This window comes from Adiantum capillus-veneris, chromosome 26 (genome assembly GCF_014529385.1).
Source record: "Adiantum capillus-veneris isolate H3 chromosome 26, ASM1452938v2, whole genome shotgun sequence".
Classification (NCBI taxonomy): Eukaryota; Viridiplantae; Streptophyta; class Polypodiopsida; order Polypodiales; family Pteridaceae; genus Adiantum; species Adiantum capillus-veneris.
Genome location: NC_140956.1, coordinates 142,194,584 through 142,198,796, shown reverse-complemented (window position 1 = coordinate 142,198,796; position 4,213 = coordinate 142,194,584). Strand labels below are relative to the sequence as shown.

General features: G+C 42.5%; 1 pseudogene; it reads right to left on the bottom strand.

Moving 5' to 3' along the window:
- Positions 1 to 2,642: 2,642 nt before the first annotated feature.
- LOC147424293 (uncharacterized) lies at positions 2,643 to 3,898 on the bottom strand (annotated as a pseudogene).
- Positions 3,899 to 4,213: the final 315 nt, after the last annotated feature.

Genomic DNA, 4,213 nt, shown 5'->3' with positions numbered 1-4,213 from the left:
CGGATTTTAGAAACGGCTTATGTTTTCATCGTTCCTTATTGTGGTTTTTCTCTTTCTCTATTCTCTCTCTCTTCCTTCCTCTATCTCTCTATCTTTCTCCACCTCTCTTTCTCTCTATCTCTCTCTTTTTCTCCCTCCATCTCTCTCTTTCTCTATTCTCTCTACCTCCCTCTACCTCTCTATCTCTCTCTTTCCGCTTTGCTCTATCTCTCTCTCTCTACCTCTCTTTCTCTCTCTCTATCTCTCTCTCTCTCTCTCTCTCTCTCTCTCTCTCTCTCTATTCTCTTTCCCTCTCTGTATCTCTCTCTTTCTCTATTCTCTCTCTCTACCTCTCTTTCTCTCTCCCTCTACCTATCTCTCTTTCTCCCTACCTCTCTACCTCTTTTTCTCTCTATCTCTCTCGTTCCCTCCCTCTATCTCTCTCTTTCTCTCCCTCTCCCTCTCTACCTCTTTTTCTCTCTCCCTCTATATATTTCTCTTTCTCTCTATCTCTCTCTCTCTCTTCCTCCCTCTATCTATCTCTACTTTCTCTTTCCTTCTCTCTTTCTTTATCTCTTTTTTTCTTTGTTTAATTTTTTCTTTTTAACTCTCTTTTTTCCAGCTTTTCTATGTTTAATTTCTTTTTCTACTCTTTTTTTTACTACTTTTTAAATTTATCTAAATCTTTTTATTTCTTTTTACTTTAGTATTTTTTGGTATAAAAAAACATTAAACTAATTAACTTTAAACCTAAACTTAAATTCAAGAACCTACTAAATATAATTAACAACGTTTTTAATTTAACTAAAAATTCAAATCAAAACACATAAACTTAATTAATAACATTATTTAATTTAAATCACAAGCTAAAATGCAAAATTAAACAAAAATTAAAGGTTATGTGTGTGTGTGAGTGAGAAAGAGAGAGCAATGAAAGTTAGTGCACTCACATACACCATATGTGTGCACAAAATGGTTGCAAAGTAGCTCCCAAACCTGCAAAAACACATACAGGCACACATTGTGTTACACACACACAACCAAGAAAAATGCACAACCATCTCACCTAGTGCAAGCAGGGAGGAGTGTGCTTTGTTTTCTCAAACCCGCAATACCATAGAATTGCAGATCTGCCCGAAAAATGAAGGGAGAGAGAGAGAGAGAGAGAGAGAGAGAGAGAGAGAGAGAGAGAGAGAGAGAGATTTTGATTTCAAAAATGTGCACGAAAAGAGAGTCAACGGGTCTTTTACAGCAGGCGTCGGTATTCCGTCCATATTGGCCTCGGTATCGACGTCGGAATCGGTATTGGTATCAGCATCGAAAAACAAGAAGCAAACTTTTGAAAAAATTTGGACTCCCTCCAGTATTCCGGATGCACATACCGACGCCTGCCATTGACATTGGTAAGTTGGCGCCGGTATTCAAGTGATCTCTAGTAGTAGTGACTCTTTCACACCCTTCTACTATTGATTTCTCACTACAGAATCTAATCATATCACAATTCCAGGCATTTTGTGGACATCCAACAAAACAAAATGAGCAACTCGAAGGTATATTAGTCTATAAAATATAACAGATGATGTTTCTTCAATTCACACCAATGTACATACTGATAATATTTGGATACCCTTACAGAAACTTGTTAACCTTTTCAAGAAAAACATTTCCTCAAGCAAACAGTCCCAGATCCAGCCACAAGTGTCGGATGGAGAAGAGATTGCAGTTTCATAACATGGCAGGTTGCCGTTGAGACACTTATATTAAGGATTTTGCAACTATATAGAGATGTGATTATTCATACACATAGCCGTGAAAGAACACAACCAAAACAAATGCATGGGCATCAAAAGAGGAACAAGTTTGTAGAATGCATGGGCATCAAAAGAGTAACAGGTTAGTACTTCTACACGCACATCAATAAGATTGTATTTTTTTCTTTCTATCATTGTTTTAGTACCTACATCAAACATGCTAGAATATTTCTTTATCCTTTTTCCAGGTCTGGTGAATGAAAGTGATTATCAATAGACTAAATATAGAGATTGATGTGTCCGAAGATCTCATGGTGAATATCGAGGACGATAATCGTTTGCCTCCAGCAAAGACACCGATAAAGCTCTACGTTCTCGAGATGCTTTACTCTGCCTACGATGTTGCCCTCAAGGACCTATTAGATACACCAAACAATGATGCAAGTGAGATCATAACAAACTTCAAGAAACAATGCAACAATGCGTGACACACAAAAAGCTCACATGACAACACGACAAACATGTATATAAAACACAATTCAAAATTTTTGATCCATAGGCCTTTCATCAACATTGACAACTAATCTATAGGTCAGACCACCTTGAGAAAATTTTCATAAAATATTTACTCCGCAATTCTTAAAGTTCAACATTCTATCTAGTACTACCCCTCTTCTTATTGTACAGAACACGACAGCAAGAGCGGGACTTTGCTGCTCGAGTAAGACAATTCAGTCATTAATTTAAGACAATGTATTAAGATAACAAGATAATAGTGTCCACTCATTTCTTCAATGTTTGAGTACTCAAAATTCTTAGCAATATGTGACCACTATGGCGTTCACAAATCAAAATCTTTTGCTTACAAAAACCAATATTTACCAGGCCAAAAAGGATCACAACTAGTCAGTTTCAATCGTGGGAAGGAGGCTGAGGCTGAGGAAGCGGTGGAAGGTTTCCATCCAAGCTAGCATCGAACGCACATCCTAAAGAGGCAATGCCCACCCTCCTCTTTGAGGAACTCGGCTCTGTACAAGGAGGAATGATGCGCCAAACATTTGTTGTATAATGGTAGAGATACGGAGAAGCACCCGCCAGCAGAAGCACCTGGCTACAGTTAGCGATGCAGCCGGACTTACGTGGGAGGCTTCGAAGATTGGTGTCAAAAGCAGCCCCGTCTACAACCATCCAACCATGGGTAGCAAAGTCAAGCTGAAAGATGTGGAAGCGTAATAATGTGGAAGTAGGCGCTGCTCCTGCGCTAGTGCTAGCGCCGCCTGCAATTAGCTGATCACCATCCTTTTGATCATCGTCCTCTTGAGGGCGCTTTGGATTAAGTAAAAGCTGGAGAGCCACTCCAAGCAAATGCTCGGCCGGCAATGTTGGGGAGCAGCGTGGTAGGCATATATATTTTTGACCTAGTTGTTGTACCCTCATACAAGTCTATCCATGGATCAAGTTCATATCGAGAGTATCGGAAGAAGGCGAGATGAGGCCACCGACGTCGATGCTGGGCTGCTGCTCCTGAACTATCTGGTATCATAATGGAAGTAGAAGCTCTCGATGTGGACATATAAATTGGATGTAGAGCTCTTCTCGCCTCGTCTGCGTTTTGAGGTCGTAAGTGATCTCAACTCGCACTTCTTCTACCGACACACGAACCAGAAGCGGGCATCCGCGCCATCCTCCAGCCGATAGTACGTTCGTTTTCTGGTGGAAAGGCATCCTGCAAGAGGCAGGAGAAGGGAGTCAAGGGCTTGCTCTCCCACCCGCGCACATTTCGCAGTTCGGCCTTGAAGAACTCCCAGTCTCAAGAAACGCAAGAGAGAGAGAGAGAGAGAGAGAGAGAGAGAGAGAGAGAGAGAGCGCAAAACTTACGAGATTGAATCAGAATATTGGGCCTGCAGCTGCTGCCTCCAACAGACAATAGGAGGAGTCGAGGGAGAGAGGATGGCTTCGGAGCGGCACGTGACACTCAAGCGGACCAGATCCCTGGCGGGTAGCGTGGTGAGGCAGCGCTCGACCAATTCCTGCGGCAGAACATGCCAGATGCTGGAAGACAATATGCCTCGACCCGTGCGGCGCAGAGTATGAGCGACATTCTTCTCCTCCTGCCCATCATCTTCCCCCCTCATCCCCTTGATGACATCCTGTCTGCACGGTGCCATCGAGTCCAGTAAACTAGTGATCACCAGGACAAGAATTTATGACGCTTCTCTCCCCAAATTTTATATCAATATGCAGGTGAGGTCGTGCTACGCCCACTTGCTCGTTGTTTAATTAAAGCCACACTCACAGTCCTGCACCAGCCCTCAAATTCGAAGGGTGGCTCTACCATTCATTTTGAAGGCTTTAAAGAGGAGTTTTTTTAAACTAACGAGCTCACGAGACCCGCTGGACCCGCCTCCAGCGGGTCTCGCTCGCTCTTAACAGCCCGGAGCTCCTTAGACCTAGCCAATTTGGGCATATCCCGAAATCAGTGC